This window comes from Trichechus manatus, unplaced genomic scaffold (genome assembly GCF_000243295.1).
Source record: "Trichechus manatus latirostris isolate Lorelei unplaced genomic scaffold, TriManLat1.0 scaffold00067, whole genome shotgun sequence".
In the NCBI taxonomy this organism is placed as follows: Eukaryota; Metazoa; Chordata; class Mammalia; order Sirenia; family Trichechidae; genus Trichechus; species Trichechus manatus.
Genome location: NW_004444003.1, coordinates 2,191,715 through 2,218,543, shown reverse-complemented (window position 1 = coordinate 2,218,543; position 26,829 = coordinate 2,191,715). Strand labels below are relative to the sequence as shown.

The 26,829-nt window shown below is 41.1% G+C and overlaps 1 protein-coding gene across 2 annotated transcripts in view; it reads right to left on the bottom strand.

The window, feature by feature from the left end:
• The window catches only part of FAM107B (family with sequence similarity 107 member B), a 270,432-nt gene that overhangs the window by 73,092 nt on the left and 170,511 nt on the right, over positions 1-26,829 (bottom strand). Inside the window, exon 1 of one of the 2 annotated variants that reach the window (XM_023734341.1) lies at positions 5,291-5,481. The exons of the other annotated variant lie outside the window; for it this stretch is intronic. The gene's annotated coding sequence lies outside the window, so the exon portion shown is untranslated. Of the gene's footprint in view, positions 1-5,290; positions 5,482-26,829 lie in introns of those variants that run through there. 2 annotated transcript variants of the gene reach the window in all.

The window sequence follows — 26,829 nt, the reverse complement described above, 5'->3', positions numbered from 1 at the left end:
ACCCAGCTACAGTGCGGAAGAAAGGCCTAGCAATCTGCTTCCACAAAGATTACAGCCAAGAAAACCCCATGGAGTAGTTCTCCTCTGGAACACATGGGGATCACCCTGAGTTGGAACTGACTGGACGGCAACAGGTTTAGGATCTTTTCTGGTAAGTCTAATGATATTTAAGGACTTATGACGCAGTAGCGTGACCAGGAATAAGTAGCACCACTGAGGAGCCCAGGGAGTCCCCTGCCATTTAATGGTCTCTAGAGAAGAGCTTTCCATCACACCCCAGACCTCTCTGCAACAGCTCAGAACCCCAAGATTTTGCTCTATGTAGGAAACATTTCTGTCACCAAACCACATCTCCAGCATCACCCCCACCACACACACACACTCAGTCAAAACACTATGAATCACAGACGATAACTACTGCTTTACTGTTGCTCTTCACCAGCTTGTCTTAAACAAAATCTCTGGTATAACTAACTGCACCATTAAAGAGTTCACCTAACGTTACAGCAACATTCGCTCCTTTTTGCTGCCTGTCTCCCCTCTTCCTTCCTACAGTTTACCTCATGATTTTGAAAAATATTCTTAAATAAGTCTTCTCACTCTTTCCCCGCGAATCTCTGTCTTATCTTTTCATTTATAACAGAACCTTGCTGGGCACAGATGTAGTCAGTTATCCCCCTGCATAACACTAGCCCTCAGCTCCTGGAAAGCCTCAGGCCAGCCAGGGACACCATGTGTCCATCACAATTGGCTCCCAGGGCTAATGGCCTTGGGTTTTATCTTTAGCAAGGATATTAGAACAATACCATAGAGTTTCCCAGTCCTTCCTCAGTTCCACACTGTAACATGTCCCAACTCCTCAGCCAGACTGTGACAAAACTGAACAGTCTTCTTAATTCGTTCATCTAAGACTCTACCACCACGTCCTTAAATTGATTAGCCCTGGGCCAATCATGCTCCTTTCCCTCCATAACCAAAAAATACCCAAACTCGTTGCTGTTGATACCTCTCCCCTATCCTACCCTACACTTTACACATTCAGAAGCCCAATTCCATTATCATTAGCTGTGATTTACATCATTCTTTCCAAGATACCTTAATTCATGAAGTGCTACTTTCCCTTCACAGCTCTTAACATGACTGTAAATAATTTTTGTGTAATTTTGTGCAATTCTTTAAATATCTTCCTCATCCGCCCTGCCACAAGGACAGGGACTCCATCAGTCTTGTTAACTGCAGTATACCCAATACCAGCCCAGTGCCTGGCACATGTTGTTAGCTGCCAGGGAGCTGGCTCCCTACTCATGGCCACGCCATGCACGATGGAATGAAACGCTGCCCAGTCCTGCACCACATCCATAACTGGCTGAGGATCGGGCCATTGTGATCCATAGGGTTTTCACTGGCTAATTTTCACCTGGCACATAAGAGGTGCTAAATAAATGTTTGTTAAATGGAAGAGTCAATGAAAAGCTTTCACTACCAGCATTAGAAATAGCCCCTTGTAGATTTCTAAAGGGCCACCTAAGCCAGGTTGCCAAATGATTTTATTTCTTTTACTGATCAGATACTGAAATCAATAATATTAGATGGGTAAAGGTGTTGATTCCTTTTCACCAGCTTCCCCTAAATACTCAGGGTGAGGAAAAGTTCAGATGGATAAGGCCTAGGACTTCTTAATTAGAAAGGAAAAGAGGAGAAAAATGGTTTGCTTCAAGAAGGAAAAACAAAAACAGGCCAAGATTAGAAAAGGAAACTACACAAGGAAATGAACTCAAGTCCTATCAGGTCATCTCAACACTACGCATGCCCCGAATTCTACCCACACCGCCTTCTCAACAGCAAAGCAGCTTTCCCAACACAACATGTGCCCAGAGACAGAAAATGGGTCAATTCCCACAACTACTTTCTTCAGACTTAAAGAAGGGTGACAACTCCCCAGGATACACAAGACTTCTATCCAAAAACGGAAACAAAAATAAAACCCGTCGCCGTCAAGTCAATTCCAACTCATAGCGACCCTATAGGACAGAGTAAAACTGCCTCATAAGGTTTCCAAAGAGCGGTTGGTGGATTTGAACTGCCAAGCTTTTGGTTAGCAGCTGAGCTCTTAACCACTGTGCCACTAAGGTTCCACAGGACTTCTACAATGCCCGAAATCTACATCTCACTTAACCAAACCCTGAGCCACTTTCTCATTTATAAAATAAGGATTAAAACACTTGCAGAGAGAATTACGAAGGGAAAGGGCAGACAGGATATTAATAACATTAAGCCATATCACTAATCTATTATGTTCCTTCTTTTTGTCAGGAGAAAAACCTTTTGCCCCTCAATCACCCCCAAAGAAAATTAGTAAAAATCTTTTCCACCTTTACCTGTGACATTTTAAACAACTGAAAATCAAATAAATGAATGAATGAATGAATGAATAACAGCATCCATCCTCCTACAGCCCAGGAACAGCCCTAGCACTTCTTCCCAGCACGAATCAAGTCTACTTTTAAACCTCCCAGGAATGGAATCTCCACTCTACTCGAATAGGAGACTGGCCAAATAGCCACAGCAAATCCTTAACACTGGGCCACTCCCAAATTTTCCTCCCTTCTCTGCGAGGCAACAGAAGTGAAGAAAAGCAAGCCCACTAAACTTTGACCTCAAGTCCAGCTTAGCTGTGCTGCTTACATTATCCAAATTGCCACAGGAGGGTTAGTTTAAAAATCAGATTCAGACATTCTAATATATTTCCTAGTTGAGTTTCTGTTGACTTTTTTAGGTAGAAAGGTACCATTATTTCTGAAGGAATGCTGACAGTTGCAGCAAACTATGTATTTCACATATTCATTACTGCATATGTAGTCACTACTCCATTGTAACCAGCACCCTGATCGTGCACTCAGGTTAAGGAGCCCCAAATGTTGTGTTACTGTTGTTCTTGGTTGCCATCAAGTCGAGTCCCACTCATGGCGATACCATGTGCACAGAGTAGAACTGCTCCATAGGGTTTTCAAGGCTGTGACTTTCAAAAGCAGATCGTCAGGGCTATCTTCCAAGGTGCCTCTGGGTGGGTTAGAAACATGAGCCTTTTGGCTAGTATTCGAGAACATAACCGTTAAGGACTGCCCCTCCAAAAAAAAAAAAAATTGCACCTTACAGTACATAACCACAACTTCCTTCTTATAAATTCTTGTAACTTCAAGAAGTATTGCATCATCCTAATGATCAACCTATTTCTAAATGGTTGTCTCCAAGATATCTTTTTACTTTGCACACTAGAGAATACAAATGTCTAAAAATTTTACAAGTGGAAAATAAGAAAATATAATGATAAAAGCGTTCAGTAGCCAAATCTGTGCCTGAACAATATTTTTTAATCACAGAACACACATATACTGAAAACTACCTACTACTCATAAAGAAATGCTTCTTATTTTACTACTCTTTCAGAAGCAATCATGTATCCAGCTGTAAAATCACTGCTATTCCTTATCATATAGAGTTCATTTCCATCCCGTATTTCTCATGAATCTCAGATCAGAACACAATTTTACTTTTTAAAGATCTTTTTAACCTAAAAGATCTATTTCTATTTTTTTAAAAGTCAATCCCAAACAACTACTGAAATCCAGAAAGTATAGTCCATAAAACTTTTCTCCTGTCAGCCCATCTTCTAAATTAAATGGAAATTACATAGTTTTTCCTGTTTCTTCCATCACCCCTCTGTACAGGTGGTTATTTGCAAGGCTAGAAGAAAATATATTTCAAAACAACTAATCAGTTTTAATCATGCCTGAAAGCAGCAAACCACTATTGTAGAACTATGGTTATTAGATACCGTGTTTCAGAATGCTACAACTAGAAAAGGTTCAGAATCAGTAATTCCCTCTTTTGGTGTCACACACACACACACACTCACTAACTCATACAAATGCCACAGATGCCAAACCATAAATCAAGCAAAGATGCCTTCAGGGTGTGTTTAGGTGGTGGTCATATGAGTGATTTTTTTCTATATTTTTTCCAATTTTTTAATAACTATATATAATTTTACAATTAAAAGTTTTAAATCTAAAATCACTAGTACTAAGAGATCTTTTCTAGACAGGCACTCCAGACACTATTTCAACTTAAGGCAACTTGGACAGCTAAAATTTCCAGAGTGATGGAGAGAAAACGATCAGAGGAGAAAACTGATGTACCCGTTAGCAAGAAATCCTCAAGTTCAAGAATATAAAGTCTAAAAAGGCCTTATTTCGTTGTTCTGTATTTCCTTTTAATATCACACTCATTCTAATCAAATAAGTTTGCTCTACTGTCATTGACTAAAATTCTTTCCGAGGAAGGAAGGGAACCTTCTTCCTATGCTACCTTGCTGCAGAGAATAAGATCTGTAATTTATCCTCTCAACAGGATTCCTCTTCAAATTTCAGAAAGGGCTGTTACCATCATCTACACAGCATGTTAAAACTTGGTCATACCATCAATGCCATCCCCCTAGTGACCTGAAGATCCCTGAGGGAAAATTATTGGAACCAAATTTTAGGACTCCTTGTGTGCGGACGCCATCCCACATAGGGTTCCCTGGAGTAGTATGAACTGAGAATGGTCAAAAATGTGAAAGTTAACTTTCCGGCTGTTTGGAAACAATACTGTGGTCACCCTCACACCATCAGGGGAAAGCCCCACGGGCCCCTCCTTTGTTTGCAGAAGCAGACGTTCGCGTCCGGCACCCAGCGCCCGGTCGGGCTGCCCCGGGGAGCTCCTAGGCAGCGAAGGGCGAGTCCGGTGTCGAGGAGTCGACCTTTGGCCCCAGCGTGCACAACTAACTGAGCAGCAGCATCCCAGCTCCAGGCAGGGTCTCTCCATTTTCAGAGCCAAAGACGCAACAATAAGCCAAGCGACCGCCTGGGCTCCCTTTCCTCGTAGCGCCCCCCCGGCTCCGACCACCTCTTGGGCGCGGGGCGACCCCCTCGGGCCCCCGCCACGTCCCAGTCCTGCGCCCCGGGACCTTCAGTGCACCGCGCCGAGTGACGGGGGCTCCCGCACGCCCACCCGCCCCGCGTCTCTCCCTCTCGCGTATCCAGAGACCCCCGCCCCCATCGCCCCTCGCGGCTCTGACGGTCGGTCGCGCCGAGGGGAAAGGCAGCTTCCTTCCCGCCGGAGGGATCATTCTCGCCGAGGGTCGGTGGGAAGGAGCAGCCGCTGCGCAGTTACCCGGCGGGGCACTCCTCCTCCCCGGACGAGCTCCTCCGTCTTTGTGTGCAAACTAAGTGAACGAGGCTGAACCTACCTCTGCGCTCACAAAGGAGCGCGCGGCTCGTTCCCCAGCAGTCGGGCGCCGGTGGCGGCCACGGCAGCGCGAGCGCCCCGGCTGCTCCGGGCGGCCTGGCGTAGGTGAGGCTCGCGCTCGGCTGAGTCTGACGGCAGCGGCCTGGCCCCGGCTCGCCCGTCCGGCTCTGCGCGGCTGTTTCACACCCCGCGGCCCAGCGCGTCTGAATTAGGCGGCGGGGCGGGCCGGGGGCGGGGCGGGGCTGCTGAGTCACAGGCCCGCCCCGCCGCCCGCCGCGCTCGGCCCTCGGGCTCGGCGCGCGGGACGCGGGCTCAGAGCTGCTGCTGGAGCTCAGACCTCCGGCCGCCCTCGTGGGCTGCGTGGGGCAAGGGAGGAGTGCGGAGAAAGTCTTGGGATTGGTTCAGGAGGGTTTTGTTTTGTTGGTTTAGTTTGATTTGCTTCTGAGACTCTTGAAAGAATAAAGGGAATTGGAAGGAAAAGATTTAAGTGTCACCAGACGAAAGGGTGAGATGAAAAATCGAATGGGACAGACGCATGTTCACGGAACCCACAATTAAAGAGCACACACACGCACACGCAAATGCACAGGAGTGTTTTGCTTGTCGGTGTCTTTGCTCCATCTCCACTCCACGCCTGTGATGCTCAGCGAGGCTGTCCCCATTGAAATCCTGCCAATACGTCACGGAATAAAACTCGAAAGGAATCCAGGAAGGAAAAGGAAATAGTCTTCTTGAATTGTACAGCTTTACTGTCCAGTCAGGGCTTTAAAACCCAGTGACCTGGAATTTACTCATATTCCTCTCCTCGATACCTTCATCAAAGGGTAATTGAAGATTCAGATTTGTGTGTAAGGAGGAAAGGCTTTATTTTACCTCTTATTTCCCTCTGACTTTAGTTTTCTTCAGCTCTCTTACAGCAAATTGCTTCTCTGCCCAATCCCAAGCGTCTAAAATTACCATCTACCTGAATCACAGCAGGCACAAACAAGAGCTATCTGTTTCAGAGTAACCAAGACAGCAACTTGATGGATTCTAGATCAAAAGCTGTTTAATTTTCTTGACAACAGATGACTAAGGGTTTATTTATAGGGAGACTTTTCTGAATAAACCAGTTTGAGTCATGATCATGACGAAGCCACATCAATTATGGATTTTGGTAAACAAGGCACTTATTCCAAAGATGTCTATCTTACATATGCTCTAAAGCCACAGCCTCTTAGGGTCCCTGAAGCTTGCTGTGGAGTCCAATCACCAGCCACAGGATTGAGATCATGAGAAGCCCCTTTCCAGCTCAAGAAACTGAACTGCAGGAACTTCATCCATGAAGTTTCCTGTGATTCTTCCTTCTCTCCCAGGCCTTCCACTGGGTTGTTTCTGTTCTTGACAGTGGCTCCACTAGTCACCCAACCAGAACCTGAGATCCATCTGAGATTTCCTCTCTCACTCCCCACATTAGAGTCAATTCCAAGTCCTGTATATTCTACATACCTAGATATTCCCCTTCCCACTCCCGCTTGCACTGCCACAGTTGGTCTTTGGAGTCTGCCACCACAGCTGTGGCAGTGATCTCCTGACTGCCCCTGCCTCCAATCTCACACACTCTTTTCCTCCAAACTGTTTCCCTAGTGAACATTGCAAGCACAAATCTGCTCAGATTCATCCTCTCCTTCAAACTCTTTAACGGCACTCCAATTCCTACTATACGGTGGAGTCCAAACTCCTCAGGGAAGTACCCCAGTGCAGCATACTTCTCTGATATTGTCTGAACCACTTTTGCCCTGCTTCTTCTTATAGCCACCAAACTCCTAGGGCTCTGCTGGGCCAGGCTGCTGTATTTGCTAAAATGGCCCTGCAATATGAATATCCATTGACTGGAAAAAAAAAATGAGTATTTCACCTTGCTATGCTCTTCCACATGCTTCTCCCTCTGTCTAGCATACATTCATCCAATGCCACCGCCTAGAGAACTTTTTCTCTCCCTGAGATCCTGGTTCCCCTAAGAAACCTTCCCTGACTTATTCAAGCCGGATAGATTTTTTTACACCCCTTCCATATCTAGCAAGGTATTGTGATTATTTGTAATTATTGCACTGTATGTAAATATATGCTCTCCTTGAGCACTGGGTTAGTGATACACACACACACACACACACACACACACACACACACACACACACATCTTTACAGCCCTGTGCCTAATTAAAGTGTCTGACATATAAGAAGCATGCAACAAGTATCTGTTAGATTGATTCTAGAGTCTAGTCTTGCTAAAGCACTAACCCATCAGTGGGCCCATACTGTCCCCACAAAGCAGCCTGGACAAACTTCTGTGATCTCTGGCCGTGTCTGGAAGTGATAAGTGACATGCAGTCTTTTTTTCTCTGCCCTCTGAGAGAATAGTAATTATGGATAGTTCCATAGTCTGGTGTAGAAATGCCCACAGGCACTCAATCATGGCCCTGTATCAGATACCATAATTTCTTTTAAACCAAAACAAATAAGTGGAGATCAAATATTTACTTTGAACTTCTCAATTCAAAGCTTTATTAAAAGACAAGACACCAATACCAATGTATTAAACCCAGTGTTTTGTGCTGAATGTTCACATCCTTAGGTGATCTTATGAGGATTTTTATCCAGTCTAGGTAAGATCAAGTCTCTGATTTGCTTTGGGACCCCTGGAGCTACTGTCAATGGGACCCAGAACTAAGAACTTTAAGGTTAGGGACTAGGGTGGTATTTATATTTCTATCTATAGGATTTACCACAGTGCCTGGAACATAGTAGGTATGTAATAGATACTTGTCAAATTAGTAAACCAATTAGTAGGTCAAGAGCACAGCTTGACTTCCCAAGATTATATCAGGTGACACCAAACTTTCAGCCCAAGTCTGATGTACTACTACTGTAGAGTCCATACTCTGGATCTAAACAGAACTCCAGGAAAGGTCAAGGCCAATGGCCAGGGGACTACTCTGCCTTCCTTAGGTTTCTATTCCTGGGCTGCCACAGTTCATCCGGTGGCATGGAGGGCCTTGCTAGCTTGTTTTGTCCATATAAGAAGAAAATACTTCTCTGAATGTTTTCTGAGTCATTCAACCCATTATTGGTGATAGATTCTCTAATCTCACATTACTGGAAAGCTTGCTTAATCATTTTCCATCATTTAGTGCTCACCCACAAGGTCACCCATGTACTCTGCTTTAATCAGATCCTTTTGCTTGGACATCTGAGGATCTTTTAAACTCATTCCTAAGGAAAACTGCAGAAAGCAGAAATGAATGTTTGGAGACATAAAGTGGAGCAAAGCAAATCAATTTGAATATGTTGGTTTTTAGTTTTCTACTTTGTTTATTTTCCCTATGTACAATCTTGACATTGTTACTTTACATCCTAACATCCTAAAGAGCTCTAAATAGTTAAGAAAAGCTTAACAATGCCTTAAAGGAGGGAAATTTATTTTTGCTTGTGTATTTTTTTGTACCTTTTAGACTTTGCACTGGGTGCATCGACATTTCAATAGACAACAATCTATTCAAAAAGAAAGTTTTCACATATTTTTAAGGTCATGTTCTTTAATACCTATCTTAGTTATGTATTATATGCATAACAAATGCATATACCAAGCAAGTTATGCATAAGAAATCACCTCGACACTTACTGGCTTAAGACAACGATTTATTTTCTCACAATGCTATGGGTTGGCAATTGGGATAAGGTTCAGCTGCGATACCACAGTTCTGCTCCATGTAGTTAGTTAGGCTCTCTCATGTGTTTGCAGTTGGTTGGCAAGTTGACCAGGGATTGACTGATCTTGGGTGGCCTCAAAGTCCAGCTGTTAACTGGGCAGTCAGCTTGGGTTCCTCAGATTCCCTTCACATGGCCTCTCAGCAGGTTAGCCGGCATTTCCTCACATGGCGGCTGGGTCCAAGAGTACCAAAGAACAAGCTGTAAAATCTCGTGAAGTCTAGCAACATTCTGTTGTTCAAAAAAAGTCACAAAGTTAGCCCAAGTTCAAGGTTTGGAGAAACAGACTCCATCTCTTGATGGTAGAAGCAGTAATCATGTTGCAAAGAGGCCAACTACTAGGATAGGAGAAGTTGTTGTGGCCATCCTTGCAAATAATCTTCCCCTGACTCAGATATGAGGAACTACGGTAGTGAAAGGTCACAGTGACAGATGATAGAGATATTCTCAAGGGAAATCATGCTGATTATAAACAAGCAAATGCCCACGATGATTGAACATATAACCCACCACAACAGATTCAATAAATTGGTATTGGCTTCCTGTTCTGAATTGACAGAACAAAGTAAATACTTGATTCTGCTTATTTGTTTTTGGTTTAAAATAAGAATGAGAGAAAAATAAAGAACAAAACAAACAAATAAAAAAACACAAAGGCTTTAGGACTCTAAAGAAGCTAAGGCTGACCAGGCTCTAAATCAGTGTATCAGTTATCTATTGCCATGTTATCTATTGGTGCATAATAAATTACCACAAATTTAGCAACTTAGAAGGACACCCATATATTAGCGCATTGTTTCTATAGATCAGAAATCCAGGCATGGCATGGATGGATTCTCTGCTCAAGGCCTCATAAGGCCAAAATCAAGGTCATGGCAGGACTCACACGGTACACTTCATCTGGAGCTGGAGGTCCTCTTCCAAATTCATTCAGATTATTGGCAGAATTCAGTTCCTTACAGTGGTAGGAAAAAGTTCCCACACCCTTGCTGGCTGTCAACTGGCAGCCACTCTTAGTTCCTAAAGGCCACCCATACTCCTTATCACCTGACCCTCTCCAACTTTAAGTCAGCAAAGGCTCATCAAATCTTTCTTCTACTTCAAATCTCTGACTTCTTCCCTCTCTGACATTCTAGACTCAGATTTAAAGGGCTCATGTGATTAGGTCAGGCTCACCAGATAATCCCCCTACATTAGGTCAACTGATTTGGGACCTTAATTACATCTGCAAAATCCCTTCATAGCAGTACTTAGATTAGTGTATGACTGAGTAACTGAGAGAAGACGTATGTACATTAAAAAAAAAACAGTTGCCATCAAGTCAATTCTGACTTATGGCGACCCATGAGTTTCAGAGTAGAACTGCACTCCACAGGATTTTCAATGGCTGTGATCTTTTGGAAGTATATTGCCAGACCTTTCTTCCAAGGTGCTTCTGGATAGATTCAAACTGCCAACCTTTCTGTTAATAGCTGAATACGTAACCATGTGCACCACCCAGAGACTCCTGTATGTACATTGTTGTTGTGTGCCATCTAGTTGGTTCCAACTCATAGTGACCCTATGTGACAGAGTAGAACTGCTCCATAGGATTTCCTAGGCTGTAATCTTTACAGAGGCAGATTGCCAGGTCTTTTGGGTTTGGTTCAAACCACCAGCCTTTTGGTAGCAGCTGAACACTTAATCTTTGCATCACCAGGGCTCCTTGTATGTACATTAGGGACCAGGAATCTTGGAGGCCATCTTAGAATTCTGCTCACCACAATCAGGAATATAAATAGATGGATGGATAGACAGATGTTCTTAGTATAAAATTATAGAATGCAAGGCCAGGCAGAAGATGGGAGCCTTAGGGAGGTATTACATACAGAGCTCATCAGTTGCTTTGGTAAATCAGGAAGTGGGCCTAAGAAGGAATTCTTATTAGGTGATAGCCTAGCTCCCAAACAGCTCAGTGAGTCTTCACTGAGCCCTGATGAACTGAATGGAAGTTAACAAAAAATAGAGAGAGGAAAAAAAAGTTTAAGAATATAGCACCCTAATTTTATTACTTAAATAGCATGATAGTACAGGTATAATAGTGTTTTTATTTTACTTAACCAGTTTGCATTGTTGGTGTGTAACATTAAAGCAATGTTCTATCACCTATGAAGACAATACTTTTCAATGAAAGGACTTACAGAACTAATTTGTGGAAACGTTGGTGAAAAGGTTTATGGTTTGCCAAGCAAATATAGCATATGTGTACCTTTTTTAATTAATAGCACTAAAAAGGGATCAAAATTATATACCCAGGTTTGAAAGAATGTACTATAAGCCAGATGATACGTTGTACATTAAATAGCCTCTTTGCATGACCATTTGTGAGCAAAGGAATGGTATCACTTTATTAAATATTCTAATAGCCCCAGTAAACCAAAAACCAAACCCGTTGCCGTCAAGTCGACTCCGACTCATAGCGACCCTATAGGACAGAGTAGAACTGCCCCATAGGATTTCTAAGGCTGTAATCTTTACGGATGCTGCAAAAGACCTCTTCAAAATGTTGAAAAGCAAAGATGTCACTTTGAGGACTAAGGTGCGCCTGACCCAAGCCATGGTATTTTCAATCACCTCGTGTGCATGTGAAAGCTGGACAAAGAAAAAGGAAGTCCAGAGAAGAACTGATGCCTTTGAATTATAGTGTCGGCAGAGAATATTGCCATGGACTGCCAGAGGAATGAGCAAGTCTGTCTTGGAAGAAGTACAGCCAGAGTGCTCCCTGGAAGCAAGGATGGCGAAACAGAGACTTTGTGTGCTGTGCTTTAGATATGCTCTCGGGAGGGACCAGTCCTTGGAGAAGGCCATCATGCTTGGTAAGGTAGAGGGTCAGCGAAAAAGAAGACGACCATCAACAAGATGGACTGACATAGTGGCTGCAACAATGGGCTCAAACATAGCAATGACTGTGAGGATGGTGCAGGACCAGGCACTGTTTCATTCTGTCTCTGTGAGTCAGAAGCGATTCAACGACACCTAACAAGCAACAATCTTTATGGAAGCAGACTGCCACATCTTTACCCCTGGAGAACTGGTGGGTTCCAACTGCCAACCTTTTGTTTTAGCAGCCAAGCACTTAACTACTGGGCCACCAGGGCTCCTTGAATAGCATCAATACTAAATGAATATTCTCCCGTGTAGTAGTTACCACTACAAAACATTTAACAAGCTCCACAACAGAGCTGTATTTCATAATATAATTGAACACTTTGCTATTTCTATATAGTCTAACATTTATAATAGTTTTAATTTCAACATATTAAATATGTATGTTCCCTAAAATAATTAATTCATTTTTTACCAAATGCTTGCTCATTTCTGTGTATAATTTTAAAATCAAAGGGGCTCTATAAAATGGTGGTTCTAACTTGTAACTAAATATCACTTATGAATCAAGAGAAACAGATGTTATTCACATAAACAACTACTGAATGATGTAGACATCTGGGTTTTACCTCTTTTTCTTTACATGAATCCAAAACCAGAAAAAAGGATTTCCCAAAAGTCTTCCTGTATATTCAAACTAAAATCTCTAAAAAGCTAAGAGAGGGGAAAAAAAAACCTCTCAAACCCTGATGCTGTCAAAAAACCAGCGAAACCTGTGAGAGCCAGAACTCGACAGGACTGCTTTGCTTTTCCGGGCCTCAAAAATTTTCTGCTTTTGGATGCCCATCAACAGAGGAATGGATAAACAAACTATGGTACATACACACAATGGAGTATTATGCAACGATAAAGAACAATGGTGAATCTGTGAAGCATCTCATAACATGGATGAAACTGGAGGACATTATGCTGAGTGAAATAAGTCAACCACAAAAGGACAAGTATTGTATGAGACCTCTATTGCAAAAACTCGTGAAAAAGTTTACACACATAAAGTAACAATCTTTGTTGGTTATGAGGGATGAGAGGGGTGGGGGGAAATACTAAACAGACAATAGGTAAGTGGTAACTTTGGTGAAGGGTAAGACCGTACACAATACTGGGGAAGCCAGCACAACTTGTACAAGGAAAGGTCATGGAAGCTCCATAGACACATCCAAACTCCCTGAGGGACTGAATTGCTGGGCGGAGGGTTGTGGGGACCGTGGTCTCGGGGAACATCTAGCACAATTGGCATAACACAGTTTATAAAGACAGTGTTCTACATTCTACCTTGTTGAGTAGCGTCTGGGGGTCCTAAAAGCCTGTGAGCAGCCATCTAAGATACTCCACTGGTCTCATCCCTTCAGGAGCAAGGGAGAATGAAGAGAACAGGATACAAGGAAAAGATTAGTCCAAAGGACTAATGGCCCACAGCTACCAAGGCCTCCACCAGACTGAGTCCAGTACAGCTAGATAGTGCCCGGCTACCACCACTGACTGCTCTGACTGGTATCACAACAGAGGGTTCTGGACAGAGCTGGAGAAGGATGTAGAACAAAATTCTAACTTACACACAAAAAAAGACCAGATTTGCTGGCCTAAAGGAGACTGGAGAAGTCCCAAGAGTATGGCCCCCGGACACCCTTTTAGCTCAGTGGTGAATCACTCCCGAGGTTCACTGTTCAGTGGGGGATTAGACAGCCCCATAAAACAAAACGGAACTAATGAGGCACAGCAGTCCAGTGACAAGGACTAGAAGGCAGAAGGGGACAGGAAAGCTGGTGATAGGGAAACCAAGGTTGAGTAAGGACAATATTGACATGTGGTGGGGTTCTTAACCATCATCACAGGGCGATATGTGTACTAACTGTTTAATGAGAAACTGTTTTATTCTGTAAACCTTCATCTAAAGTGAGAACAGCAGCACAACTGGGAGAATGTAATCAACATCACTGAATTGTACATGTAGAAATTTTTGAAATGGTGTATCTTTGGCTATATATATTTTCACCAAAAAAAAAAAAAAGGTCCTCCAAGGCCAAGAAGGGAACGTGTTGACCACGTGTTAACCACTGTCATAAAACAATATGTGTACTGACTGTTTAATGAGAAAATATTCGTTCTGTAAACCTTCACCTAAAGTACAGTAAAAAAAAAAAATTTCTGCCTTTGACACAGTGCAGTCTTGCCACTTTTCTATCTCTATTAGTGGAAAATATTTGAGTTTTTCTTCTCTGACAGGTTTCCACCTTACACAGGTTCCAGCTTTCGCAGGCGTTACTGTACTAAGATATCTTAATAGTGTATATTTATGAGTGAACAAGCCATCTTTGCATTAAGCCCAATAACGATAATTCACATAGATTATTTCCCTACAAGGAGTGCTGATTGCTCAATGGTTAAGTGCTTGGCTGCTACCTAAAAGGTGGCAATTCAAACCCAACAGTAGCTCTGCAGAGGAAAAGACCTGGTGATCTGCAAAGATTACAGCCTAGGAAACCTTAGGGGGCATTTCTACTCGGGTCTCTAGAGTCGCTATGAGTCGGAATTGACTCAATGGCACACAATAACAACAATATATAATACAAATGACCAATTTACTGAGAACATTCTGCATTTTGTTCCAACTTTTTTCTTCTTTCTGATAACCATTCTAGATACACACACATTTCCATTAGAAGAAAGTATCTTTTGAAGTGTTCATATTGGTAATAACTAGTTGAATGCCATATATATAGTCACCTACCTTTCATGTGACAAAATAAGTTAATGAAGTAACGGAACAAGGACTAGGCTAGGACTGAAGAGGTCTGCTTTCTAATCCTGGCTCTACTACCAACTAGCTTGGTGACTTTGGACTAGATAAACCCGTTCCCGTTAAGTTGATTCCAACTCACAGTGACCCTACAGAACAGAGTAGAACTGCCCCATAGGGTTTCCAAGGAGCAGCTGGTGGATTTGGATTCCAACTACCAACCTTTTGATTAGCAGCCATAGCTCTTAATCACTGCGCCACCAGGGCTCCATACTTAACCCATTATCGGCTTCAGTTTCCACCGGATTTAATGGTTAATGATTCCATATTAGAATATGTATATTCTCATATGTATACAAAAGCGTGGCACTAATGGTGTTGTTTCCAGGCTTGGTTGGAAAGGTGGGGTGGTGGGGGTTGGGGGGCAGGGGGAAGGGCTGCTTGATCCACTTTGAGTTTACAACGAAAGTCCAAACTATAGTTAATGTTAAATCTTGCCAGAGATAGTTTGCTTATTAACTCCGCTTTGAGAAGTGTCCTACATGTTTGAAGTGCTAATGATTACTGGGCTTTAAAAAAAAGTTGTTTTTATTTTTTAATCTGTTTTTATCTGTTTTGCCCTTTGCCCTTATTTTTTTATTATTAGCTATGTTATACTATTGTTTTGGTAACCAATTTGTTTCCTTAGCTTTGCAGTGTGCTTTGCAAATCAACTCATCTGTAGTTTCGTTATCTTTTATTTACTGCAGAATTTTTTTAATTTTTAAAAAGTCTTTAAAATATACATTGTAATAAAATATATATAACATAAAAATCGCCATTTTAACCATTTTAAGTGTACAATTCAGTGGTATTAATTACATTCACCATCACCTATTTCCAAAACTTTTTCATCACCCCAAACAGAAACTTTGTACCCATTAAGGGGAAAAAAAATTCTTTGTGAGTGTAACATTCTTGTATTTGTTCTGCCAAAATTCTAATTAATGTTAGCTTTAGCCAGGTAACATTAATATCAGTAAAAGTTTGAACTTTATAAGGAAAAAGAGAGAAAGAAGGAAAGACAAAAAGATACAGTCCTTCTCGGGCAGCTAAAGGCAGTTTCTGGAGATGTTTTGTAATGCTTCCTGTTCACCTCTCAGGCAGCCACCACCATTGCTCAAAATAACCTGCTTGTCCTCAGATTTCAGCTTGCCCTGATGACCTCCCTTCTCAAAGTCAACAGCCGAGACACATTGCAGGAAACTGTACTTTGACGTGCACCTGTTTTCCCCAGATCACTTCTCTTTACAACAACTGCTTAAGCCATCTGCTATCCGCTACACTAGAGCACAAACAGCTACTTACAATAGTTAAAAGAAACAAAGAAAATGTGAAGATATAATAAAAACTATTTTTTCTTGAAAGACCAAAAAAAAAAGACAAACCTCTGTCCAAAATGATGATGATGATAGAGAGAACACGTAAAAAAAAAATTTAAGAATGAAAATGGAGACATACTATAGACACCTAAAGGTTAAAAGAAGAATACAGAAATACTATGAACAACTTTATTTGAAAATTTGGATAAAATTTTAAAATTCCTAGAAAAATACACAACCTGCTACAAGCAGCTTAGGATAAAATAGAAAACCCTCAAGAGTCCCATAACCTTTAAATGAATTGAATCTCCAATAAAAATTTTATCACAGATTAGGAGGAGTCTAAACCAAAAAACAAAAACAAAAACAAAAAAAAACCAAACCCATTGCCGCTGAGTCAATTCCGAGGAGTCTAGTACTGTGGAAATAGATTTTAAGATTGATTTGCTAATGGCAATTCATAGCTTGGCTGGAGATACTCCTAATCTTCTGAAGACAGTTTAGTACGTGACTAATGAAAAGCAGAACTTCTCATTTTCACTCTTAACTTCTCTCCTTACCCATATGCCCCATTATCAAGAGTATCCCAACAAACTTCAGGATAATCTTTACTTCCCCTTTCAGACCCCGTATCTACTTAGTCACATAACCAAAGCCATTGCTTTTTCTATAATTTCTCTCAAATCAACTTTCTTCTCCACTTCTGACAAATTCTGCCTGGGCCACAGATACCTAATCCTCATTGAATGCACATCTACTAACACTGCTGTCCTCCCATCTGCCCTATACGATATACAGTATCATCCAAATCATATCACAGGCAGGCCATTTTAACTAGCTTAATCTAGGTTAAAAATCATACAATGCTTCCCCCCACCCTCAAGTTCAGACCATTGGCTTTTGTTATAGTAAGATCCAAAGTTAATTCTTCCTTTAAGAAATGGTGCTCTTTGCCCCCAAACAGTTCTTCTATGGAGTCATTGCAAATGAGGTCAGCTGAACTGAAAATTAAGAAAATATTCAGAGGTAGAGGAAATTCACTTTTATAGAATAATGCATTTTTTTCACAAATTATCAGTTACATTGATCAAAACTATTACTTTGAAAGAAAAACTTTACACAACTTTATAAATTGTAGCTTCTTAAGAATTTAGAAAAAGCTGAGTCTTAAATATTATTATTTATTATTATTTAATGTTATGAACCATTATCAAAACATACATATAGATAATTGTTTCCTAATTAGCTATTTTCTTTGCATGCTTAAGATTAAAATAGGCAAGCCAAGTCATGAAGGACTCTGAACATTTCTTCTTTCATGAAATTTTTTTGATACACTGTGCTACTTGGATACTAAATCTAATTCAATTCCTGTTATTTCCTGTCTTCTCAAAATAGAAGTGAATTTCAGAGTGAAATCTTTAGTAATCTATAAAGTGTCATTTGGATTTAGTATATCCTTTTACCATCCTTATTTATTTTTGAGCAAATTATGACTCACAATAATGAAAAATATAAACTTCTCATGTTATAGAGAAGTCATTGAATAATAAAAAATGTCTTGGGGGAATGTGTGATGCCTTGGTTAGGGTGAAGGAAAGAATGCTTGCTTTGTCCACTAGAGAGGCAGGACACAGACTCTGAAGACCAATGGATATGAGTTTATATTCTATATGTCCCATTTACCAGATGAGTAACCTTGACCAAGTTATTCAACCTCTCTGTTTTCTCATCAGTAAAATGAGGATTCATTCGTTTATTTATTTAGCAAATATTTATCGTGCACATTTTTTTTTTTTTTTTTTTTTTTTTGTGCCAGGCACTGTTCTCAGCCCTGAGAATACAGCAGTAAACAAAACAGACAAAAATCCCTGCTGTTACGGGACATATATTCTAGAAGCTATATCTAAATATCTCCCGATGACATGGGGTAAGCCCAGGGGACTATTAATGAAGTACAAAATATAAATATGCATGAGCTGGAATCACACCAAAAATCTGGGAGAGGGAGTCGAACAGGAAGGGAAGAAATTTCACAAGTAAGTAAGGAAGAAAGGAGGGAGGGAGGAAGCAAAGAAGGGATGGAGGGAAGGAGGGACGGAGGGAGGGAAAAAGGAAAGAGAAAGAGAGGGAGGAATGGGGAGGAAAGGAAAGAAGAAGAGAGGAGAGGAGAGGAAAGGAAAAGGAGAGAGATAAGAGGCAGGCATGTATGTGGTGATTCAGTTTGCTACTGGGAAAAAAAAGCCAGGAAGGGGGATAGAAAGTGGTAGAGAGGGGTGTATAACTATAAATATGGTGTTGAGGGAAGGTTTCTCTGAGAACGTGACATTTGAGCAAATACTTGAAGAACGTGAGGAAGGTAATTGTACAGCTATCTGGAGAAAAGACTTTCTAAGCAGCTAGAACACAAGTGCAAAGGTCTTCAGGCTGATACTCATGATAAATTCAAGGAATAGCAAGGAGGACAGTGTGGCTGAAGAGTGTGAGCAAGAGGGGATAATAGATAATAGAAGATGAGGTGAGAGAAGTAATGGAGAGGGGCAGATCCCCAAGGCCCTGTAGGGTATTGTAGACTCTGACTTTCACTCTGAGGGAGCTGGAAGCCACTGGAGGTTTTTGAGCAGAGGAGAAACGTGATCTAATGTACATTTCAAGGGCTCACCTGGCTGCTGGGGTGAAAACAGACTCTAGGGGACAAAGGTGGAGGCAGAAAGACCAGTCAGAAGGCTGTTGCATTAATCCAGAAGAAAGAAGGTTGTGTCTGGCACCAGAATGATGAGAACTGGTCTGATTATGGGTATGTCTTGAAGGTAGAGCCAACAGGATTTGCTAATGGTTTAGATGTGAAGATGTGAGGGAAAAAAAAAATCAAAGATGACTCCAAGGTTTTGGGCCTGAGCACCTGAAGGATGGACTTTCCTTTTTCTGAGAAGGGGGAAAGCTATGAGAGAAGCAGCTTTTAGAGAGAAGATTAGGAGTTCAGTTTTGGATTTGTTGAGTTCGAGATGTGTTTAGTCATCCAAATGAAGATATCAAGTGTAGTTGGATATGGGTTCACAGCTAAGAAGGGAGGTGCAGGCTGGAGCTATAAATTCAGGAGCCATCTGTGTATATATGACACTGAATGCCAGCAGACTGTATTACATCAGCAAGGGAGTGACGGAGGTCTGAGGACCAAGCCCTTGATCACCCAAACATTTAGAGGTTAGGGGGATGAGTGGGAACTAGCAAAAGAGCCTGAGAAGGAATAGCCATTGAAATAGAAGGAAAAGCAATAGAATGTAAGACCTCGAAGCCAAGTGAGGCAAGCACGTCAAGGAGGAGAGAATGATCAACTGTTTCAAATGCTGCTGACAGGTCAAGGAAGGTGGAGATTGAGAGTTGATCGCTGGTTTACCACCAAGGATCGCTGGTAGAGTGGTGGAGATGAGAGCCTGGCTAGGATGGCTTCAAGAAAGAACAGGAGCAGGGGAATGGAAACAGGTAATATAGGCAGCTTTTTTGAGGGTAGTAAAAGAAGGAGAACACGGGGCCAAGAAAGATTTTGTTTTTAAAATGAGAGAAATTAATGGCACAGTTGTAAGCTGATGAGAATGATCCTTGTCTTAGTCATCTAGTGCTGCTGTAATAGAAATACCACAAGAGGATGGCTTTAACAAACGGAAGTTTATTCTCTCACAGTCTAGTAAGCTAGAAGTCCAAATTTAAGGCGTCAGCCCCAGGCGAAGGCTTTCTCTGTCAGCTCTGGAGGAAGGTTCTTGTCATCAATCTTCCCCTGGACTACGCTCAGGAACCATGGGTCCAAAGGATGCACTCTGTTCCCGGTGCTGCTTTCTTGGTGATATGAAGTCTCCATGTCTTTCTGCTTATTCTTTCTTTTGTATCTCAAAAGAGACTGGTTTAAGACACAATCTAACCTTGTAATCTCATCAATATAACTGCTGATAATCCATCTCATTAACATCATAGTGATAGGATTTACAACATATAGGAAAATCACATCAGATGACAAAATGGTGGACAATCACACAATACTGGGAATAATGGCAGAGCCAAGTTGACAGATATTTTTGAGGGACACAATCCAATCTATGACAATCATGTAGAGAGAGAATTAATGAGTGTCTTCACTGGCCTTCTAAATATTTAAACCCAGGCCTTGCTGATGTCAACTCTCTGCTCCAGTCAATTTTCCTTACTTTGGCATGAACAACACTTACTCTCACCCCTGTATCTTTATTCATGCCATTCCCTCTGGCAAGAATGCTATTCTCCCCCCGCCCCCCACCGCCTTTTTTTTTGAATTGTGCTTTAGGTGGAAATTTACAGTGCAAATCAGTTTCTCATTCAAAAATTTATATATAAATTGTTTTGTGAAATTGGCTGCAATCCCTGCAATGTGTCAGCACTCTGCCCCTTTCCACCCTGGGTTCCCCATGTCCATTCATCCAGTTTTCCTGTCCTTTCCTGCGTTCTTGTCTTTGTTTTTGGGCAGGTGTTGCCCATTTGGTCTTGTATAATTGCTTGAACTAAGAAGCACATTCCTCACACGTGTTACTGTTTGTTTTATAGGCCTGTCTAATATTTGACTGAATGGTGGCCTTTGGGAGTGGCTTCATTTCTGAGTTAGCAGGGTATATGGGGGCCACAGTCTCAGGGGTTCCTCCAGTCACCATCAGACCAGTAAGTCTGTTTGTAATGTGTATGTGTGTGTTTGAATTTTATTCTACATTTTTCTCCTGTTCCGTCCAGGACTGTCTATTGTGATTCCTGTCAGAGTGGTCGGTTGGTGGTAGTCAGGCACCACTTTGTTATTCTGGGCTCAGGCTGGAGAAGGCTGTGGTTCATGTGGTCTATTAGTCCTTTGGACCAATAGATGTATCTTAGTTGGCCGCTTATACGCTTTTAAGACTCACCAAAGTAGAATGTGGAACATTTTCTTTATGAACTATGTTATGCTAGTTGACCAAGATGTCCCCTAAGACTATGGTGCCCTGCCCTCAGCCCCAGTAACTTGGTCCCTCAAGACGTTTGGATGTGTCTAGGAAGTAACTTTACCTTGGTCAAATTGTGCTGACTTCCCCTATATTGTGTGTTGTACTTCCCTTCACCAAAGTTAACACTTGTCTACTATCTAGTTAGTGATTTTCCCTCCCCTCCCTGGTAACCATCAAAGTTTTTTTCTCTGTGTAAACCTTTTCTTGGGTTTTTATAATAATGGTCTCATACAATATTTGTCCTTTTGTGATTGACTTATTTCACTCAGCATAATGTCCTCCAGATTCATCCATGTTGTGCAGATTCCTCATTGTTCTTTATCTTTGCGTAGTATTCCATTTTGTGTGTATGTGCCATAGTTTGTTTATCGATTCATCTGTTGATGGGCACTTAGGTTGTTTCCATCTTTTTGCTACTGTGAATAATGCTACGATGAACATAGATGTGCATATATCTATTCCTGTGACAGCTCTTATTTCTCCAGGATATATTCCTACGAGTGTGAATGCTAGATTGTAATATATTTCTATTTCTAGCTTTGTAAGGAGGCATCATATCATTTTCCATAGTGGTTGTACCATTTTACATTCCCACCAGCAGTAATTCATTCTTGCCAGTAATGTCGGGGTGAGATAGTATTTCATTGTAGTTTTTATTTGCATTTCTCTAATGGCTAATGATTGGGAGCATTTCCTCAAGTGTCTGTTAGCCGCCCAAATGTCTTCTTTGGTCTTCCCCTTTTTAATAGATCCAAGTTCTAACCATATATTAAGTTTTGGCTCAAATCTTCTGCCATGAGACATTCTCTAACTTTTGTAATCGATATTGATTGCTTCCTTTACTTTCCTTTTACAACACTTCCTATTTATAAAATACTTAATAACTATCTCTGCGTACAAAGGAGTGAGCTAGATTTGGGAGGAAAATAAATAGAAAGAATAGTATCTACATTCCAGGAGCACTGGTGGTGCAGTGGTTAAGAGCTTTGCTGCTAACCAAAAGGCTGGCAGTTTGAATCCACCAGTTGCTCCTTGGAAATCCTGTGGGGCAGTTCTACCCTGTCCTATAGTGTCACTATGAATCGGAGTCAACTCAACGGCAACGGGTTTAGTTTCTTTATCTACATTCAAGAAGCTAGAAAACATTATCTGTTGTTATGGATTGAATTCTGACCCCCAAAAATGTATGTCAACTTGCCTAGGCCATGATTCCCAGTATTGTGTGGTTGTCCTCCATTTTGTGATCTGACGTGATTATCCTATGTGTTGTAAATCCTAACCTCTATGATGTTAATGAGGCAGGATTAGAGGTAGTTATGCTAATGAGGCAGGACTCAATCTACAGGATTAGGCTGTATCTTCAGTCAATCTCTTTTGAGATATAAAAGAGAAAACTGAGTAGAGAGAAGAGGGACTTCCTACCACCAAGAATGAAGAACCACGAGGGAAGCGTGTCCTTTGGACCCAGGGTCCCGGTGCTGAGAAGCTCCTAGACCAGGAAAGATTGATGACAAGAACCTTCTCCCAGGGCTGACTGACAGAGAAAGGCTTCCCCTGGAGCTGATACCCTGAATTCAGACTTCTAGCCTCCTAGACTGTGACAGACTAAATTTCTCTTCGTTAAGGCCATCCACTTGTGGTATTTCTGTTATAGCAGCACAAGATAACTAAGACATCTGTTGTATATATAATTTTTTGTACATATCTTTTTTCATAATTACATTTTAAGTCTTGAGAAGAGTAGTCAATGTTTTCATCTCTTCAGTATTTAGCACAATGAGAGGTCCATATGAAGAGCTGGATAAATATTTGTTGAATTATATTAAAAATTAGTATTATGGAATTATTTAAAGCATCATTATATTACTTCCCAATTATATGAAATAATCACAGAATGTAGCTGAAAACTTTATTCCTTTAAATATTTTTATAACAATTATTTTAAATCTCTCTTTTAAAATGTTAAACATTTCCCTGCTATTTTAAGTAATGGCTCTTAGTGACATTATTATAAAACATGATTCTGATCTCTTTGTGGATGGTACAAGTGAGTGTCTTTATTGGAAATTTTGATAAAATACATTGCACATTTGCTGGAATAATGACCGTTCTTTAGACTCAACTTTACATCTAGGAAGAGAATCTGATTACTGGTTCTACGGAGCTACTAGAAACTCATGCTTCAACAAATACCAATGCAAGTGCAAAGCCAAGGTGCTTTGTTTTAGCTGAGATTTCCACAATCCTCAGCGCTCTCCTGATGACATAGGGTAAGCCCAGGTGACTATTAACGAGGTAGAAAATATGTATATCCATGAGCTGAAATCACACGAAGAAGCTGATAAAGGATATTGTTCCATTGCCTAAGTCTGCCTGCTATAAAAAAGTGGAAGGATCCAGTGGGAATATTATTGTCAAGTTTGTGGCAGATTTTCTTCTAGGCTTATTGGAGAACACAAAACTTTAACAAATAAGGACAGCAATAATGAAAGATACACTTCAGAGCCTTATAACGTCCATTAAAGAGAGTGCAGAAAGTTAAAAAAATAACAATAATAAGGTGGGTGGGTGGTGGGTGGGAGGATGAGCACAGAAGGACAAGAAAGGAGAAAAGAAGCAGTAAGAGAAAAGGAAGAGACAGAAGAAGGAAGATGGGGAGGAAAACCTGACAACAATTGGGTGGGAGGGAAGAAAAGGAAATAAAGAGGCTAGAAGGGAAAAGGAAATTAGCAGGGAGAAAAAGTTGAGATATTTTAAGATTTTATTTGAAGGTCATGCCTTGCTTTTCACTATGAATTAAAGACTCAGGAAACATACCTTCCTGTTGAGGCATGTGTGTAATTCTTGTTAGGTTCATTGTAAGGGATTGTTGTGTATTAAGATAAAAGTATCTGTAAAGAGAAGGGGGTAGCATCTGAAGGCTGAGGCCCTTTTTGGTTTAGATCCCTGAGGAAGATAAATATCTCTCAACCTTGGAACAGGAAGTGAGGGGAGAGCCCTGATCTTGCTCATGAGAAAATCAAGCCATCCAGGGAACACTGTCTAAAAAAAGAAAGAAAGAAAAAGAAAAACTGGTATAAACTGAGTATGATTTAACATAAAATTGTATATTCTACCATGTGAAGCATAATATTAGTTGCCTTCAAGTTGGCTCCAACTCATGGTCCTACACCATTTTCACCATTGTCGGCATGCTTAAGTCCATTTGTTGCAGCTAATGTGTATTTTGAGTGCCTCTTAACCTACAGGCTCATATTCCAGTGCTATATTCGACAATATTCTGTTGGATCCATAGGGTTCTATTGGCTAATTTTGGGAAGTAGACCACCAGGCCTTTCTTCCTAGTCTGCCTTAGTCTAAAAGTTCTGCTGAAGCCTATCCACCATGGGTGACTCTGCTGGTATTTGAAATATGGGTGGTGGCATAGCTTCTAGCATCATAACAACACACAAACCACCACAGTATAACAAACTGACAGACAGGTGGTGGAATGGCTTCTTAGAATTAAGGAAACATAAAAATAGCTATCTATATGTGAGTTTGGACAAAAGGAGAACTATAAGCCTAAACCAAGCCAGATGAAAACCAAGAGCAAGCTGTCCTGGCACAGAAGGCAGAGCACAGTTACGCCTAGGAAAGGCCCGTCAAGAGAAAAGAAATAAGAAGTAGGGAACGATTCAGCTAGATACCAAAGAAATAGCACACATGGAAATGCACCCACAGGAGCCAAGGCTGGGAGCCTGACTACTCCTCAACATTTAGGAGGTTTTCTAAACCTCACATTGTCTTAAGGGCAGCTCCCTATAGTAATCACAGCAACATTCCTCTGAATTCCAGACCCTGCCTCCTGGGGGTTTTCTTCCTTGATTTCTAGCCAGGGGAAACTCAACTGATTTTTACTAATTTCAATGTTAACCCTAATATGTCTAACAATCTTTGTTACAAATTTTAATTCCTCAGGTGAGAATAATGTTAAAGACAGCCTCCAATGGGATCTCACAGAATTGTGGATTCTGTTTTGTTTTATCCCAAGTGTCATGGATTGAATTGTGTGCCCCCAAAATATGTGTCAATTTGGTTAGGCCATGATTCCCAGTATTGTGCAGTTGTCTTCCTTTTTGTGATTATAATTTTATATTAAAGAGGATTAGGGTGGGATTGTGACTGGATCAGGTCACATCCCTGATCCAATGTAAAGGGCGTTTCCCTGGGGTGTGGCCTGCACCACCTTCTATCTTATAAGAGATAAAAGGAAAGGGAAGCAAGCGGGGGTGGGGGGACCTCATACCACCAAGAAAGCAGTGCCGGGAGCAGAGTGCGTCCTTTGGACCTGGGGTCCCTGCATGGAGAAGCTCCTAGTCCAGTGGAAGATTGATGAGGGCCGACAGAGAAAGCCTTTCCCTGGAGCTGACACCCTGAATTTGGACTTTTATCCTACTTTACTGTGAAGAAATAAATTTCTCTTTGTTAAAGCCATCTACTTGTGGTATTTCTCTTATAACAGCACTAGATGACTAAGACACCAAGTACTTTTGGTTTCCAAACTGCAGTATATAAGAATTTTTTTGAAAGTCAGTTTTCTTGAGGCATAATCTACACCCAATAAAATTCACTCTTTTTGATACACAATTCTGAGTTTTGACAAACGTATACAGTTCGATAACCACCACCACAACTAAGATAGAGAATATTTTCATCACCTGAAAAACTGCCTTCCTGCCCCTTTGTGGTCAGAACTCTCCTCCTACTCCCAGTCTCTATGACTGCTGATCTTTGTCCCCCAGTTTTGCCTTTTCAGAACATTGAAAAAAATAGTATCGTACAGTTTGCAGTCTTTTCCATTTGCTTCTTTCACGTAACAAAATGCTTTTCAAATATACCCATGTTCTTGCATGCATCAGTAGTTTGTTCTTTTTATTGCCTAGTCGTATTCCATTGTATGGATGTACTACAACTTACCCATTTATAATTGATGCTCACTGGGCTATTTCTAGTTTCCGGTGATTACTAAAAAAAAATGCTATAAACGTTTTCATACAGGTTTTTGTGAGGACATATGTTTTAATTTTTCCTCTGCTACTACCACTGCCCTGGTGTCACAGTGGTTAAGAGCTACAGTGAGCTACAGCTGCTAACCAAAGAGTCAGCAGTTTGAATCCATCAGCTGCTCCTTAGAAACCCTATGGGCAGTTCTGTCGTGTCCTGTAGGGTTGCTGGGTCAAAATCGACTTGATGGCAATAGTTTTGTGTTTTTTTTTTAATACCTAGGAGTGAGATTGTTGGATAGTATAATATGTGTATATTTTCCTTTACAGGGGTTGCCAAAGTGTTTTCCAATGTGGCTGTATTTACATTCCCACCGGCAGTGCATGGGAGTTCTCTGCAGCCTGGCCAGCACTTGGTATTGTCAGTGTTTTTTTGTTTTTGTTTTTTTATTATAGCCATTGTAGTAGGTGTTTGGTGATATCTCAGCCGCTCCTTGGAAACCCTATAGGGCAGTTCTACTTTGTCCTATAGGGTTGCTATGAGTTGGAATCGACTTGACAGCAACAGGGTAATGACTGATGTTGAGCATTTTTCATATACTTATTTGCCATCTATGTATCTTCTTTAGTGAATTGTCTGTTCAAATCTTCTACCCATTTTTAATCGGACTGCGCATCTTCTTATTTCTTGAGTCGTGAGAGTCATTTTATCCTTTATCAGATGTATGTTTTGCAAATATTTTCTTCTGGTTTGTCACTTGCCTTTTTATTTTCTTAACAATGTCTTT